The sequence below is a fragment of the Anopheles coluzzii genome, chromosome 2 (assembly GCF_943734685.1).
Source record: "Anopheles coluzzii chromosome 2, AcolN3, whole genome shotgun sequence".
Lineage (NCBI taxonomy): Eukaryota > Metazoa > Arthropoda > Insecta > Diptera > Culicidae > Anopheles > Anopheles coluzzii.
In genome coordinates this window covers 67298222-67316370 of record NC_064670.1, presented here as the reverse complement: position 1 = coordinate 67316370, position 18149 = coordinate 67298222, and positions in this window count along the sequence as shown.

Here is an 18149-nt window from a genome sequence, read left to right as displayed (position 1 = left end):
TTCTACACAGTTTTCGCACTCACACAATCACACATGTGTGAATGTGTGCGTTCACTTTCAGCCAGCGCGCTCAGTTTGGTTTTCTCGCAGCGGCTTGCTGGTGTCGGTGTCTCGCTCGCACTAGTGCAGCGAGTGTTCCTCGTGCGTTCCCTTTCTTGCTACCACACAAAATCGTCAGTACAGTTCAAGCCTTCGCAGTGTGAGGCCGCGCGCGTTTTAGCCTAAGTCCCGGGCGCTCGATGTAATTTGAAGTGAAGTGTTGAAGTGTTATTTATTTCAATTCACATTATTACGGCCTCGGTCGTATTTTCAAGTGTTGAAGTGTTGTGCACATTGAAATAAAGCAGCGTTAATCTTTCATAATTCAACATGAATATGTAAATTATGCTGCTTAATTTCAATGCTTTTTTACAGTATTCAACATACACAACATACAGGCAGTAAGGCGGGTGCTTGAAGTGACGATTTTTTTTTATTATTTATAATAAAAAATATGTGTGGTTTTGTGGCAAGATTGTGGTTAGCGATGTGTGGAACTGTGCCTTAAGTTTCAATAAAGTGTAAAAATATCAAACGAGTTTGATGTAATTAAATTTATTTCGATGCATGCGATTTTATTACGCAGCAAATCAAAGTGAACGAAAGCGCACAGCGCACAACGCGCAACGAAAGAAACGAGGGGGAGGGGGTGTTCAGCGCAGCGCGCAAGTGCGGCAACAGCGCAGCGCAAACCGAAAGAAACGCGAGAGAGCAAGAACAGCTGATCCGCGCTCCAGCGCAGCGCGAGAGGAAAAAAACGGGAGGGAGGGGGTATCAGCTGATCAGCTGTTTTGTATCGCGAGAGCGCCCCATGTAATTTGAAGGCAAACGAGAGAGCGCTGCGCGCGCTTACTCTCAATTCGGAAAAAAATCGCTTCCGCTCGACTATGGCGGACAATACAACTTCGACCGAACCCCTTCCCCCTGTTTCTACATGCCCCTCGCCTGTAAATTTCGCTCTCTTTGTCTGTCGGGTTGTCTGTCGGGAGGTATAGATTATATTGAAACCTATTCACCTGTTGCCAAGTTAGATACATTACGTATGGTTCTGGCATTAGCAAACGAAAAACGAATGCATATCCATCAGATGGATGTTAAAACTGCTTTTTTAAATGGTGATTTATCTGAGGAAATTTACATGATGCAGCCTGAAGGCTATGAGAAGGATAAAGGATTGGTTTGTCGATTGAATCGTTAAATCTATGGATTCAAACAGGCTTCTCGTGCGTGGAATGAAAAATTTCATAATTTCTTAACAAGCATAGGGTTTGTGCGTAGTGCTAGTGACATGTGTCTTTACACACAAAAGAAAGGAACTATAAAAATAATACTCGTTTTGTATGTTGACGACATTTTGCTTTTGAGTGATTCATTAGATGCACTTAAAAAAATAAAACAAAAATGTTCAAAGAAATTCGAAATGAAAGATGATGGGGAAGTCATCACGTTTTTAGGTATGACAATAGAAAGAGATATTGGTGCAGGACTAATGAGTATAGGTTAGCAGGAATACTTTGAAAAATTATTAAAACGATTTAATATGACCAAGTGTAAACCAATATCCACGCCTATCGAAAACAGATTGAAATTAAGTAAAGGAAAGGAAAGTGAGAGAACATCTAAACCATATCATGAACTGATCGGATGTCTCACGTATGCGTCAGTTACGACAAGGCCCGATCTTTCACCGGCAGTAAATTTATTTAGCCAATTTCAATCATGTCCTAACGAGGAACATTGGATTCATTTATAACGCATTTTAAGGTACATAAAAGGTAGTTTGGATGTTAGGATGGTGTTAATAATTATTAACAACCGATTCGTACAGAAGGTGTTGTTCCCTGTAATTGCCGACAGAGGGCGACGCGGTAAATGATTAGTGTGGACAACGTCCAACACTGATCGGGCCGAGTACTCCCGAAGGCTCACGATCGGGGCTACGGGAGAGAAGAAAGTTCACTCTTTCGCCTTAGCCCGAGACAAGTGACGGATTTTTTAGCGTCTCTCAATAAAATTCTGACTAAAAGATAGCTTAAAAAACGCTTGTTTTTATTAATAATAATTTACTGCGGGCGAAAGAAAGAGTGCTGTTGAAAACGTCTCAACATTCTAAAAAATCCTTCAAAAATAGTTTTTTCGTGACATTCACTCGTTCACAGTTTAAGGTTGTTCCTGAGGCAAATCGGAACCACTGTAAAACCACGTGAATAAAGCGGGATAAATTATATTAGGAACAAATGTACAATTGTAAATGTGTGTTTTGCATGCCTGCAAGTGTATAGTACCCTGCGAAACACACCCGCTGTTGATAAAAATTGTTCCTGAGGCAAGTCGGAACAAAGCAGCGCTAAAGTGTAGTAGTGTAGGTGAAAGTACGCTGGAAGGGCATGTGTTATTTCCCTGTCCAATTAATGCATGCTAACTACGTAAAAGTTTCTGAGGAAATTCGGAACAGGTCAGTGCAGAAGTGAAATAGTTCAGGAGAAGACACACAAGACAAACACGCTTTCAGTTGTCCATTTAGTAATTGTTTAAATGTCATAACCATGGTGAAACAAGGTGATATAATTTCGTGCTTAGCTTATGTATACGCATTTCTAAAACTGAAAAAGTTATTTGCCGCTATTTGCTTAGAAAAATGTGATCCGCCATTTCTTTTGACAAAAGATAGCAATCAGGCAGGGGTGAACAACCAAGCAGGGCAGATCAACCAGATAATTAAAATGAGGAATGAAGTGTTTTATAGTGCTGGCCAAACGAAACACGAGTCAGGTCATTTACTGAGGCTAGAATTGCGTTCGGACATGAAAAGGAGAGACAATACCGAATCGGAAGAATCAGAGTGTTTACATGGCTCGCAAACACTGGCGGAGAGTGTTAATAATTATTAACAACCGATTCGTACAGAAGGTGTTGTTCCCTGTAATTGCCGACAGAGGGCGACGCGGTAAATGATTAGTGTGGACAACGTCCAACACTGATCGGGCCGAGTACTCCCGAAGGCTCACGATCGGGGCTACGGGAGAGAAGAAAGTTCACTCTTTCGCCTTAGCCCGAGACAAGTGACGGATTTTTTAGCGTCTCTCAATTAAATTCTGACTAAAAGATAGCTTAAAAAACGCTTGTTTTTATGAATAATAATTTACTGCGGGCGAAAGAAAGAGTGCTGTTGAAAACGTCTCTACAGATGGTATATAGGGCTGACAGTAATGAACCGATTTTGCAAATTTATTGTGATGCGGATTGGGCAAACAACGTATCCGATCGTCGTTCAATTTCTGGGTACATTGTGAAACTTTTCGGAAATACTGTAGGTTGGTTGACAAGAAAACAGCAAAGTGTTTCATTATCATCAACGGAAGCAGAGTTGAACGCCTTGTGCACTGGAGCATGTCACACCATTTCGGTGTTGCGCGTATTAGAAGATTAATTGTTGTCCATAACAGATCCGGTACCCCTTTATGAGGACAATCAATCGACTATGAAAGTGGCGGAAGATTCTAAAGACATAAAGCGGCTCAAGCATGTAGATACAAAATATCATTTTGTTAGGGAACTTGTACAACAAAAACGGATTGAAATCATATACATGCCATCATCAATGCAACAAGCAGATATCATGACAAAGGGTCTATCGCCAAACCTCTTCAAAGGTTTCTGTATTAAGTTAGGATTGGATAGGGAGTATATCAATAAGATTGTTTGAATTATATTTTGGTCTTTGGTTAGGATAGTTAGGATCCTAGAATTGTGTGGGTGTGTTAACCTTCGTTTCTATGACCAAAAATACACCCTCATCTTTATGACCACCTACCCGGGTAAGTAATACATTTTATAAGGGAATTTGTATTTTTATTGGTCAAAAAATGTCTCATTCAATTTATTCAAAAATTCTGAATTTTTTACCACTTTTGTAAAACATGTTTCTCTAGGCATTCTAATTTTTTTGGATCGATTCGATAATCCTATAAAAAGTTATCATAAAAAGAATAAGTAAAACATACCCGGGTAGGTGGTTATAGAAATGAAGGTTAAGGTATCAATTCAAGTATCGAACTATCCATACGTAAACACAACAACTATGTGTAAACGCGGCCTCATGAACTTTGTATATATACACTCTGATTTCAATAAAACTGTGTAGTCGCATGCTAGCTGTTCTCGGTGGCACTTCATTTGATCACATATCACAACGCAAACCACATATATTCTTTATATCAAAAATGGTCGTATTTTAAATAGCCGCCTAAGGCCCGTGCCTGTGCTCCATCGCATGCGATTTTATCGCACGTGCTGTCAAACGCCTTTTCGTATGATATTGCGATTATTTGGATGATTTTAATAATATAACGATTATGAAAAATTAAGTTGTGATTGTTCCTTCAAAACACCACACATTTAGTTTGACAGATAAAATCGAATGCGGCGTCCGAAGAAATAAAAAAAAATTGATTCCGTCGTACGATGAAATCAAAAAAATTTGATTCCGTCGTACGACGAAATCGCACGTCCGACGTTATTTGTCAAATCTCATATAACATTTTGACAGGCCTTCCGATAAAATCGCATCCGATGGAGCACAGACACGGGCCTAACTGCGTGGATCCCGTTGTTGATGTCTCCAAACTACGGCCCGCGGGCCGCATGCGGCCCTCAAGAGCTTTTGGCTACCTGGGGTAGACCACTTTTTTATTTGGATTCCCAAGATGTCACAAAATACAATTTTTTACAATGTCTTTATCACGCGTTACAGTTCCGGGAAGAGAACGCGTGAAGAGAACGAACGCGTGATGGGAACGACGGCTTTTTATAATCTTTTAACGGGAAATAGTTTAGTCTGGCTAAGGCTGCGCTCTGGCACCAATCGAACACGACAACCGACTCGAACAAACCCATATAATCATATGGAGGTGCACTGTCAGACACAAACAAACAAACAAGACAAACATGTCAAATCCCATACATTTTTCATGTTCGATGTCGTGTTCGATTGGTGCTAGAGCGCCGGGTAAGTTGCCCGCTGCGCAAAGCGACGCAAGAAATCATGGAGTTCTGAGAATTTTATCATGCCTTCCTTTTCTCTCCAACGGCAAATTTGTCGAGCAGCTCGTCGAGCTGCCCGTCCCTGGCTCCGCCTCATACCCCTCGCCTGAGCGCGCTGCCGAAGGTTTGAATGTGTTGGTGCGTCAGACGGCCAATCGCTGTCAGCCATCGTCCGTGCTTTTTCCCTCCATAGCGCTATCTCTTTCGCGCGTGTGGACAATGCTCGCGAGCTGTTGTGGCGCCTAAAAATGCCGTTAACAAACATTGCGGCGATGAAGTTGCATTTTCACAAATCAAACCAAAAAAGCGCAATGAGTTTAATCGATGCAATGTAAAAATGACTACGGAATCGCTAGCGCACGATGGAGGGTTTGCTGTGTAACGCGCAGAACCCTAATTCGCTCTAACACGTTTCTAACACTAAGCTTTTGCTTTCGTCTGTTGTGGATTACATAGATATGCTAAGCATCCTGCGCATGATTGTGAGTGTGCGTGTGTATGCAAATCTGTCGCCAAATGTAATTTCTTCCGGAATGTTATGATGAAAGGCGGAAAGACGAATTGAGGCCCCTAAGGTGGGGGTACTGACACACAGCTGTTGGGAGATTGAACAGTATACTTAATTTGCCAGCGGATGGGGGGGGGGTGACCATGGGACCCCTACGATCATCGGTCACAGGCCCTAAAATTGTAGTCGCCATGGGGGGAGGGGAGGTGCAAGTGGTTCTCCAGCCACGGAGCCCTAAAGACCATCTTTCCGGGGGCCCTTGTCGCTAATAATCTGTCCACTTGTAGACATACGGCATACTACAGACTAGAAATCTTCGGCGACCGCCTAGTCCGCCTACCGTTAGGTCCACCGCTGGTTCATGACGGTGTTTTTTTTTTACTGTGGAGGTGCATCATTCCCCCTGCCTGCTGCGTATGCACCGGGCAGGAGACAGTGTGGCAGTATGCAAGTTGCACGCTGGATAGGAGCGGGCCCGCGGCACCGCCATCATTCCGCACATCTGCATGCCCGTCGTGGGTTCTAACCGCGTATGAACCGTCCGCCGTAGCAAGAGGTGACTATCCGGCTACGTGGTACTCAAATCCTGAAAAGGCCGGTATGATCGCGTAGGCCATTACGCCAATAATAAGAATAATAATAATAAGAAGAAGAACTTAGCATAGCAGTCCACACTCGGGGAAGGTTTTTGTTTTGACTTTGTTGCTGCCGGGTGTCCCGCGGTGGCGCGACAAATCAACGGAATGCAATCGACCAAAACATGAATCTACCGATCCGAACTCATTCCAAGGCATTGCCGGTCAATCGGCGTCACGATACCGACAAGTCAACAAGCCGCCCGATTCTGGACGGACTGGTGCAGCACCATACGCGCACCGTAATAAACAAATCCAAAATCCTCTTTTGTATGAATTCAATTCAAGTTTTGTTTCCTCTTGCGTCCGCTAGCGGAATGGGAAAGAAATTTGCTACATATCACACGCACGTTTGGTTTGATCGTGTGCCTTTTTAACACCCCCAACAGCAGAGCCGATCGCAAAGATGCCAATGCCAATGGTTGTGTTGTCTCTCAAGTAGCGAGATCGAAAATGCATGGACTTTGTAGCCGCAGCGGATGAAAATGTACCCATCAGAATCAAATAGTTCTGGGGTTTCCAAACGCACGCACACACACAAACACGCGCGCAAACTCACACACACACACACACACACACAAACAAACGCGCGCGCGCGCACGCGATAAGGTACCTACGAACGCGCGCACGCGAGAACGCACCTACGAAAGCGCGCACGCAAGCACGCACCCCCACCAAACCCCCCTCCCCATCCGCTAACATCAGCTATCATATAGCGCATCCTCATCCCTAGCGCCGGACGGGGTGGGGGATCGCGGCATGATAGAGTGAACGGTCACTTTCCCCGCGCTGTGTGCGTGCGTGTGTGTGTCGAGACCCAAAAACTCGAAACAGATTTCGGCAAATTAAAAAAAAATATAACCACTATACACTGTGCTACATGATGCTTAGAAGGTCGTTGAAGCATCAAACATGTTCAAATTAAAAAATATTAGATTAGTGTTAGACGTTCTCCTACGCTTGTTTTAAATAGGCTTCGTCACCCTCAACTGGCAGGGGCATCGAATGGTCTCATCAGCAGCGGCACGAAATAAAATAATTCATCAATACACCGATAACACTTTAAATCCCAATCCAGCTTCTCCCGCATCGTCCCAAGGTCACACACTAATTAATAAATTCTAACACCCACCAATAACAATACACAACCGCAATGCACATATATGAATCAACGCATACACCACAAACACCCAATCAGCTGGCGGCGGAAGGCACGGGCTGAAGCGCAAGTAGTGCAAGGCAGGGCGAGGGAGGGAGAAGAAGCGGACGAAAAAATGGGCGCCATTATTTTTTTAAATTTTTTGACCGTTTTTTTTTGCTCCGCCGCCGCCCGAACTGTCCGAACTGTCCGAACTGCCCGAACTGCGCGACCCAGCGCAGAAATCGCTGAAGAACAGCGCGGGAGAGCAGGCCAAATCTGCGCTGGCCAGCGCAGATTTTGGTGCATTTTCTGCGCTGGAAACTGCTCGAATTTGCGCAGCGGGCGCTGAAGAACAGCGCGGGAGACCAGGCCAAATCTGCGCTGGCCAGCGCAGATTTTGGTGCATTTTCTGCGCTGGAAACTGCTCGAATTTGCGCAGCGGGTGCCCGCTGCGCAAATTCGAGCAGTTTCCAGCGCAGAAAATGCACCAAAATCTGCGCTGGCCAGCGCAGATTTGGCCTGGTCTCCCGCGCTGTTCTTCAGCGATTTCTGCGCTGGGTCGCGCAGTTCGGGCAGTTCGGACAGTTCGGACAGTTCGGGCGGCGGCGGAGCAAAAAAAAACGGTCAAAAAATTTAAAAAAATAATGGCGCCCATTTTTTCGTCCGCTTCTTCTCCCTCCCTCGCCCTGCCTTGCACTACTTGCGCTTCAGCCCGTGCCTTCCGCCGCCAGCTGATTGGGTGTTTGTGGTGTATGCGTTGATTCATATATGTGCATTGCGGTTGTGTATTGTTATTGGTGGGTGTTAGAATTTATTAATTAGTGTGTGACCTTGGGACGATGCGGGAGAAGCTGGATTGGGATTTAAAGTGTTATCGGTGTATTGATGAATTATTTTATTTCGTGCCGCTGCTGATGAGACCATTCGATGCCCCTGCCAGTTGAGGGTGACGAAGCCTATTTAAAACAAGCGTAGGAGAACGTCTAACACTAATCTAATATTTTTTAATTTGAACATGTTTGATGCTTCAACGACCTTCTAAGCATCATGTAGCACAGTGTATAGTGGTTATATTTTTTTTAATTTGCCGAAATCTGTTTCGAGTTTTTGGGTCTCGACACACACACGCACGCACACAGCGCGGGGAAAGTGACCGTTCACTCTATCATGCCGCGATCCCCCACCCCGTCCGGCGCTAGGGATGAGGATGCGCTATATGATAGCTGATGTTAGCGGATGGGGAGGGGGGTTTGGTGGGGGTGCGTGCTTGCGTGCGCGCTTTCGTAGGTGCGTTCTCGCGTGCGCGCGTTCGTAGGTACCTTATCGCGTGCGCGCGCGCGCGTTTGTTTGTGTGTGTGTGTGTGTGTGTGTGTGTGAGTTTGCGCGCGTGTTTGTATGTGTGCGTGCGTTTGGAAACCCCAGAACTATTTGATTCTGATGGGTACATTTTCATCCGCTGCGGCTACAAAGTCCATGCATTTTCGATCTCGCTACTTGAGAGACAACACAACCATTGGCATTGGCATCTTTGCGATCGGCTCTGCTGTTGGGGGTGTTAAAAAGGCACACGATCAAACCAAACGTGCGTGTGATATGTAGCAAATTTCTTTCCCATTCCGCTAGCGGACGCAAGTGGAAACAAAACTTGAATTGAATTCATACAAAAGAGGATTCTGGATTTGTTTATTACGGTGCGCGTATGGTGCTGCACCAGTCCGTCCAGAATCGGGCGGCTTGTTGACTTGTCGGTATCGTGACGCCGATTGACCGGCAATGCCTTGGAATGAGTTCGGATCGGTAGATTCATGTTTTGGTCGATTGCATTCCGTTGATTTGTCGCGCCACCGCGGGACACCCGGCAGCAACAAAGTCAAAACAAAAACCTTCCCCGAGTGTGGACTGCTATGCTAAGTTCTTCTTCTTATTATTATTATTCTTATTATTGGCGTAATGGCCTACGCGATCATACCGGCCTTTTCAGGATTTGAGTACCACGTAGCCGGATAGTCACCTCTTGCTACGGCGGACGGTTCATACGCGGTTAGAACCCACGACGGGCATGCAGATGTGCGGAATGATGGCGGTGCCGCGGGCCCGCTCCTATCCAGCGTGCAACTTGCATACTGCCACACTGTCTCCTGCCCGGTGCATACGCAGCAGGCAGGGGGAATGATGCACCTCCACAGTAAAAAAAAAACACCGTCATGAACCAGCGGTGGACCTAACGGTAGGCGGACTAGGCGGTCGCCGAAGATTTCTAGTCTGTAGTATGCCGTATGTCTACAAGTGGACAGATTATTAGCGACAAGGGCCCCCGGAAAGATGGTCTTTAGGGCTCCGTGGCTGGAGAACCACTTGCACCTCCCCTCCCCCCATGGCGACTACAATTTTAGGGCCTGTGACCGATGATCGTAGGGGTCCCATGGTCACCCCCCCCCCCCCCATCCGCTGGCAAATTAAGTATACTGTTCAATCTTCCAACAGCTGTGTGTCAGTACCCCCACCTTAGGGGCCTCAATTCGTCTTTCCGCCTTTCATCATAACATTCCGGAAGAAATTACATTTGGCGACAGATTTGCATACACACGCACACTCACAATCATGCGCAGGATGCTTAGCATATCTATGTAATCCACAACAGACGAAAGCAAAAGCTTAGTGTTAGAAACGTGTTAGAGCGAATTAGGGTTCTGCGCGTTACACAGCAAACCCTCCATCGTGCGCTAGCGATTCCGTAGTCATTTTTACATTGCATCGATTAAACTCATTGCGCTTTTTTGGTTTGATTTGTGAAAATGCAACTTCATCGCCGCAATGTTTGTTAACGGCATTTTTAGGCGCCACAACAGCTCGCGAGCATTGTCCACACGCGCGAAAGAGATAGCGCTATGGAGGGAAAAAGCACGGACGATGGCTGACAGCGATTGGCCGTCTGACGCACCAACACATTCAAACCTTCGGCAGCGCGCTCAGGCGAGGGGTATGAGGCGGAGCCAGGGACGGGCAGCTCGACGAGCTGCTCGACAAATTTGCCGTTGGAGAGAAAAGGAAGGCATGATAAAATTCTCAGAACTCCATGATTTCTTGCGTCGCTTTGCGCAGCGGGTGGTAACTATTGCTCGAATTAGGGTGCTCGAATAAGGTTGCTCGAATTAGGGTGCTTGAATTAGGGTGTTCGAATTAGAGTGCCCGATATTTTGAATTGACGGTTAACGTCAGCTCCGGACTGTGGTGAGCCTATAACGTGGTCGCCACAAGCTTATAATGCGGCCTACGATGACTTTGCCAGAGTGAATATAAATATTACGTTATTAAAACTTTTTCAAATAAAATTGTATTTTTTACTTTTCTTAGACAAAAATCAACCTTTAGTAATACGAAGCTGTACAAGTAACGTTAGTATTTTGTTATAAAAACGAGATTTAAACGTTCAATCATCAGTTAAAGGTAGCGTCAAATGGCCCTCAACATTGTTATTTTAGAAGGATTGCGGCCCGCGAACTGAAAAGTTTGGGGGCCCCTGCAATAGACGATGCGCAATCTCAGATCTCAGAAATCTGTCAAACGGATCGGTTTGATATTGTTGTGGGCAGCCGTGCCGACCCCTGGACTTGCCGTGGCAGTTGCGCTGCCACCGGTCAACGTCCAGGAGGACGACAGTGTACACGCACACTGTCGCACACACTAAGCAGCGCAAGGCTTAGTGTGTGCCGAGCGCCATACAGGCAGAGTGTGTTAGCGAGCCGATCGAGCAGGAGCTCTCGGCAGGGGCGTCGGTGCGGCTGGCGCGCGGCCAGCGCAATTGCACGTTTTAAAATGTTGTACGTTCTATTATTATTTATTATGTAAAGTTTTAATATGTATAAATAAAAAAATAAGTGCAAAGAGCAGTTCATAAAAGTGGCGACGAGGATGGAATCCTCCTGCGTAAGGGAACGTAAGGGAACAAGAACCCGCGGACGCCATCGCGATCAGGCCCATCTCGCTTTTGCTGCATCATCGCAGCGGCCATCGCGTTGGCACCGGTCCCCGTGCTTGCGGGACACCGCGAACGGTTTGGGTCGCCACCGCCGCCAACACCGAGACCCCCGGCTGCCGTCCCATCATTGGCGACCACATGGGCAGCCGAGCACACACTCTCGGCGACAAGGGAGGTCGTCGGGCTGCAGCCCCAGCAACGCCAGCAGCACCACAGGTGAGGCAGCTTTCCGCCTTGCTGCTGGAACATTCGGATTGGCGTCACATCCGCCCATGCTGCAGCCCCAGGTTTCACGGGTGAGGACGCATTCCACCCAGCTGCAGCAGCAGCAGTGCAAGGATCCATCGGCGACGAGCAATACCGCCCGGCTCGAGCTCAGCACATCATCGGCACAAATTCCGCCGTGGCTCGAGCCCTGTCTGACATAACGGCGACGTAACATTCCGCCTCGGCAGCACAACAAGGATCCATCGGCGACGAGCAATACCGCCCCGGCTCGAGCTCAGCACATCATCGGCGAGGCAGCAATTCCGCCGCGGCTCAAGCCCTGCATCTCACCACGGCGACGTGACATTCCGCCTCGGCAGCACAACAGGATCGGCAACGCACAAGTTGCATCGGCTGCAACACAGCAGCCCACATCAGTGCGAACGTTTTCATCCTGGCTGTAGTCGAACAGGCGTCGCCAATTGCGCCTCGGCTACAGCCACAATGTCCAGATAGGACGAGGTTGCATGCCGTCCCGGCTGCAGTCGAACGGGCGTCGCCAATTGCGCCCCGACTGCAGCCACAGTATAAAAGAAGGGCAATGAGCCAAACCATCATAGGAGGGCGAGGAACCATGCCGCCCGAGTATTTTCATCTCTGCCGCCCGTCATCGGAAAAAAATACATCGCTGCTGCCCTGGGGCAAGGATCATCATCGTCATCATCATCGCGGCATCATCGTCATCGCGGCACCTTCATCACCGCTGCATCATCATCATCGTTATCATCATCATCATCGTCATACCATCGCCGCCGTCCCAGGGAGCGGCACAGCAGCATCATCAGCATTATCATCGCCATCGTTATCGCCATCGCGGTGAGGGCCGAGAGCAGCAGCAAGCGCTGCTCAGCGCGACATCATCGGGGTTCCCAAATCTCAGCAGCATCGGCCGGAAGGGTTCACCACGCCGGTATTCCCTTAGTGGAATACCCCCGCGACGGTTCGAGCCCTTCGGTATTAAAAGGGGGAGATGTTGTGGGCAGCCGTGCCGACCCCTGGACTTGCCGTGGCAGTTGCGCTGCCACCGGTCAACGTCCAGGAGGACGACAGTGTACACGCACACTGTCGCACACACTAAGCAGCGCAAGGCTTAGTGTGTGCCGAGCGCCATACAGGCAGAGTGTGTTAGCGAGCCGATCGAGCAGGAGCTCTCGGCAGGAGCGCTCGGTGCGGCTGGTGCGCGGCCACCGCAATTGTACGTTTTAAAGTGTTGTACGTTCTATTATTATATATTATGTAAAGTTTTAATATGTATAAATAAAATAATAAGTGCAAACAGCAGTTCATAAAAGATATATTTATGTGTCAAAAAATATTTATATATCTCGGACATATAATCTTGAAAATTTATGCGCAATCTTGGCGCAATCTGAAAATGTATGGAAATGACGTTTATAGCTCAGGGTTGGCTACGCGAAATGACATATGTTTGGATAAAACGAATATATGCGCAATCTGAGATTGCGCATCGTGTATTAATACGGTTAGGCTAATATGCGCGCAACCTTTCACGGCGAGCTGAACTGACGATTTTGTGTGGAGGCAATAAAGAAGCGCACAGAGGAACACTCACTACACGCTGCACTAGTGCAAACGAGACAACCATGCCCGCATGCCGCGGCGAGCAGATCAAACTGAGCGCGCTGGCTCCCGCACAACAAAATTGAGCAGTTTTTGAGCTCGGTTTCTAGCTCGCTTTCCGCTGAGATCGAGAAAGCGAGCAGAAACGTGCAAAGAACCGATCGAAGCAAGGTGGAATATAGAGGAGGTGTCTTCTTAGCGTTTGGCATGTTGCCATTTTGAGATTCAGTTTGACAACAGCCATCGATATTTGTTTACAGGCAGCAGCTGCATTATAACGTGTAAAATGTCGATTTATGGAGTGTGGATGCAAAATACGAATTTTTAATGCTAAAAAAATGTTTATTAAACGAAAACAATTCATTTATCATATCCAAATACCAGCACCATTCGTCGCATTTGACAACTGCCGTCGATCCTGGTTTTGTGCTTTTTTTCTAAAGCCTCGATGCCCAATTGTTCTACATGACGACACCTCCTTTCTACCCACTTTGGTGCGCAACAACATTACCGTAGCAATAGACGATGCGCAATCTCAGATTGCGCATATATTTATCTGTCAAACGGGTCGGTTTGAAATATTTATCTGTCAAAAAAATGTATATATCTCGGACATATAATCTTGAAAATTTATGCGCAATCTTGGCGCAATCTGAAAATGTATGGAAATGACGTTTATAGCTCAGGGTTGGCTACGCGAAATGACATATGTTTTGATAAAACGAATATATGCGCAATCTGAGATTGCGCATCGTGTATTAATACGGTTAGACCGCTGCTTAACTGTCCAAACCAAGTTTTCAAAATGGTGGACCAATTCGAGCTATGCATCGACCTTTGTTTTATATAGACTTTGGTATTATTTTTCAAGCTATCATAATTTCACAATAATATGTAAGCGAAAGGCCACGGGAGTGACAAAATGCTGACAAATTTTTCGAAATGTGAGCTTTTGTCAAAATTTTGTGACCTGGAGCTCTTCTTCTTCTTCTTCTTCTTCTTCTCTGGTGTGGGGGGTTGTTACCCGGTTCGGTATGAGAATCCAGCTTCCTGGGCTTTCATCATACTACTCCGCGTATGGAGCACAAAAAAAGGAACTTTTTTTTTCTCCAACCTCAAAACTTGTTTAGGACCGGCTACTTAGGCCATACCCAACAGGACAAAAGTAGAAAGCTTGGAGCAAAATAATCGTTTGTCTCGCTCTATCCTCTATACCGCGCTTGCTTGCACTCATGCGCGAGCGCTCGAGTATATTCTCTCAGAACTGAGCATTCGCAGTTCAACCCGTGCAGTGAGAATGTATGTGTTAATGTGCAGCGAAATTTGTCTCTGTATTTCATTCCCCCACCCCCAAAAACCACATTCACTCTCCGCGCACTCTTAAAATTTTGGCGCGCACGCTACGTACAACACAATACAAAAGGTCGTTTTAACCGCGCGCACTGATCAAAGTCGCGATGGTTCAATCGGTACGCCGACGCTCCATGTCAGAGATTTGGTGTGAAGAAAAAGTTTTTCTGACCAAATCGACAACACACACGCGACGACACACATCGTCACATCGACCGCCGTCGATGGAAGTGTGATGATCTAAAAATAGATCAGTGGGGCGAGTGAGAAGGGGGAGGGGCGTAGAACAAGAACGTAAGCGTGAGTGAGTCGTGTCGCGTGCGTGTGTGTGGTGTACACGCGAGAGCTCATTTTTTGCTCTTTCCTGGAACCCACATGTTTCTACATTCTTCTGATTTTAAGCAACAAAAGTAGAAGGGGAAGTAGAAGGCTACTTCATTTCTACTTTCCTTGCTACTTTCGAGCGTGTTGACTCGCTTGGGTATATCCTTTTGCCTTTGTGATTATATTTTGATTTTTTTTTTTATATATTGTGACTAAGGTTACAGAGCTTCCTGTTCCCCAAGTTCGCCAGATTAAATGCTATAGACATTTCGATCTGATCAAGCTCGGTTAGAAAAAGAAACAGGAGTATCTGGTTTTTTTTTTTTTTTTTTTAAAGGATATTCTGTTTTTCTTAATAAAGTCTATAATTAACCTAAAGGTTTTTGTGTCTTTTTTTTCCATGCTGCCATGAAGTTTGGTTCATTTATTTTTTTGTTGATACTTCTTTCTGCAGAGTATTTATGGCATTTAAATACTCTGTGTGTTCCGGTGTCCGGTTCGTGACATGTGTTGCATGTGCCGTTGTCTGTTAGTTTCATTTTGTTTAGCCAAAAATTGCTGTAGTCATGTCCTGCAATAAGTCGGTTTAGTGTTTTTATGTCTCTTGGAGGTATTTTTAACTTGTAGTGCCACATTTTCTTGTTTATGGTGGTTTGGTATCGATAATTTTTTTTTTCCTTTTGTTGAGCTCATTGTTGTGTACCAACCATTTGCTTCATTTTGGGCTTTTGTATTAAATGTTGATATGGCGTCGCTTAATCTGATTTTATTCTTTATTGTGTCTTGTTGTGTTGTGCCTTCCTTGGCTAGTTTGTCAGCTTTTTCATAGCCGATTATACCCACATGGCTTGGGATCCATTGAATTTTGCATTGTATTAGTTCTAGATTAAATAATATCGTATTTATTATTTCATCTACATATAGTTGTTCTCTGGCGGTCTCTAAGATCATACATGACGCTTTACTGTCTGTGTAGATTGTGCCGTTTTTTATATTTTTACTTATTGCTATTTGTAAGGCTGTGTCTATTGCGTATAGTTCCGTGGTGCAGATTGATACCGGGATTTCTATTTTTTTTGATACCGTGATGATTTCTCTCTGGTTAATCTCTATATATATACCTATCCCACAGAGGTTTTCTTTTTTGCTACCATCCGTGTATATTTTAGTGCCTAGTTGTTTGTTTATGATTTCTAGGCTTTTTTGTTTTAGCATAGCTGTGTCTTGGTTTTTTTGTTGTCGTTAATGGAAGGGATGTTCGGGTTGATAGTGGTTTGGAATGGGCTGTTTTTTTAGTTATTAAATTCGTAGTGGGCTATTTTGTCGTATATGTTTCTGTTTGCGATGTATGTTTTTTCTTGGGTGGTGAATTTTCTGCGTGGCGTGTTTTGGTGGTTTCTTAGAGGTTTTGTGTTGAATGTTGTATGTGCTATTGCTTTGGCGAGTTGTTTTTCTATTAGATATGTGGTTCTTATGTGGAATGGGGTTTCTGCTGCTATTGCGTGGAGTGTGTTCAGGGGGGTGGTCTTGGAGCAGCCAGTGATTTTTCTGAGTGATTGGTTTAGTATAGTGTTTAATTTGTTTTTTTTTTGTTTTGTTGGCGTTACTACTGAGTGATATTCCGTATTCTAGACTTCCTCTTATTAGGGAACGATGTAGTTGGATGGTTTTTTCTGGGTTGATGTGTCTAGATCTATTGCATACTGCTTTAATGAAGTTTAGTTTTTTGTTCTGCTATTAGGGTTTGATTGTCGATATGTGAGTGGAACTTTAGGTTGTTGTCTATGTCCACCGGCGGATCTAACGGTAGGCGGACTAGGCGGTCGCCTGGGGCCCCGCCGATTTAGGGGCCCCGTACATCGCCATTCTATAGTATGCCGTATGGACAGAGTACTAGCGACAAGGGCCCCCGGAAGGATGGCCGATGGGGCCCCGAGGTTGGCGAAACATTTGCACTCCTTTGCACTCCCCCCACCCCCCCCCCCGTCAGCAAAAATTTTAGAGTTTGCGACAGATGATCGAAGGGGGCCCCGCTGAATCAATTGCACCCCCCCCCCCCACCCGTCAGCAAAAATTGAAGAGTTTGCGACTGATGATCGCAGGGGGCCCCGACGGCATTTAAAGTTTACTGTTCAATCTCCCAACAGCAACTTTAGTGCAGCTACCCCCCCCCCCCCCCCCCCCCCCCCCAACAACATTTACCATTTACAGAGGGCCTCAACTCGTCGTTCCGCCTAGGGCCCCCGATACCCTTGATCCGCCACTGTCTATGTCTATTCCTAGAAATCGGTGGGATGTTACTTGTTGTATGTAGGTGTCTTCTATTTTTATGTTGCTTCTTGTTGTCTTTTGGGGAAATTGCATTATCTTGGTTTTTGATATGTTTATTTTTAGGTTGAGGCTATTGAGTGTTTCATGTAGTATGTTTAGGGTTCGTTGGAGTTTTGTTATTGTTGCTGAGGCAGTGATTCCGCTTTCTATGATAGCAAAATCATCTGCATATTGTATAAGTTTAGTCTTATTTTGGTTGAAGCTATGGCAGTCACTTGTATATATATTAAATAATAATGGAGACAGAACGTCCCCTTGCGGAAGTCCCGTGGATATTCTCCTACTGATTTTTTTCTCTTCAGATGTGATTTCGACCGATCTGTTGTTTAGGAAACCTACAATCCATCTGATATCTTCTCTGGATATCATTTTTCTGGTGAGGATCTCTTCGAGGATGTCAACTTTCACACTGTTGTAGGCGTTTTTCACATCAATGAAAATCACCCCAGTGTGCAATTTTTTCCTCAAGTTGTACTTGATTGTGTTAACAATCCAATCAACAGCGGATGTTGTGGCACGATTTTTTCTAAATCCAAAGGTTGTATTGGGTAGTTGGTCATATTTTTCAATAACATAGTTTAGGTTGTGTAGTACGGCTGTGTTTGCAACTTTTGTTATGGTTGGGAGTAGGGCTATAGGTCTGTAATTGTCAGCTAGGGTATTGTCTTTTCCAGGTTTTTTTATGGCGATTATTTTTATTTTTTTTTTATTTTTTCCTTATTTTTCCTGTTTGATACATTCTGTTGATGTCGTTTATGATTGCGGTTGAGTTATTGTTGTTTAGTATTTTTAGTGTGCTGTATGATATTTTGTCTATGCCTGGGGATGAGTTTTTTTTATTTGAGTATGTTGTCCCATTTGATTTTGTCCAGTAGGATTTTGTCACTGATGAAGTGAGGGGTTCGTATTGTATTTTTTTGTTTTGTTGGTCCAAAGTGTATGTTTAAAAAT